We start from the raw sequence: 522 nt of genomic DNA, 5'->3' as shown, positions 1-522 counted from the left end.
CAATTACTACAGGATAAAATGATAGACTACGAATATTTAAAATATTCGTAGTCTATCATTTTATCCTGTAGTAATTGCAGAGTTACAGATTTCTGTATAATAATTTATCCTAATTGTACTATAATGTATATCTAATTCTAGATTTTCAATGTTATTTATTATCTTGTGTTGTTCTTCTCGTAGTGAGTTTTTTAAATTATATAAACTATCACATGTACTTTTTCCTAAATTTTCTAAGGTTTTTTCTATCCATATTAACTTTTCCTTTTAGATTCTCCATTATTTTTCTAATTCGGTTTCTATAATTAATTTCATCATTTAGATTATCTTGATTTTCTCTAGTTTTTCTAATATATTCTAACATCTCTTAATCTGAATAATATCCATCTGGGTAATTATCCAGGTATAAATGTGCTATCCAATTTATAGTTTCAATTTCATAGTCTAATACTTTTTCTAATATTATTTTCTTAATATCTATAATTTCTATATCTCTAAGTATATATAAGATTAAGACTTTAA

Source organism: Capsicum annuum, chromosome 1, assembly GCF_002878395.1.
Source record: "Capsicum annuum cultivar UCD-10X-F1 chromosome 1, UCD10Xv1.1, whole genome shotgun sequence".
Lineage (NCBI taxonomy): Eukaryota > Viridiplantae > Streptophyta > Magnoliopsida > Solanales > Solanaceae > Capsicum > Capsicum annuum.
This window is presented reverse-complemented; position numbering follows the sequence as displayed.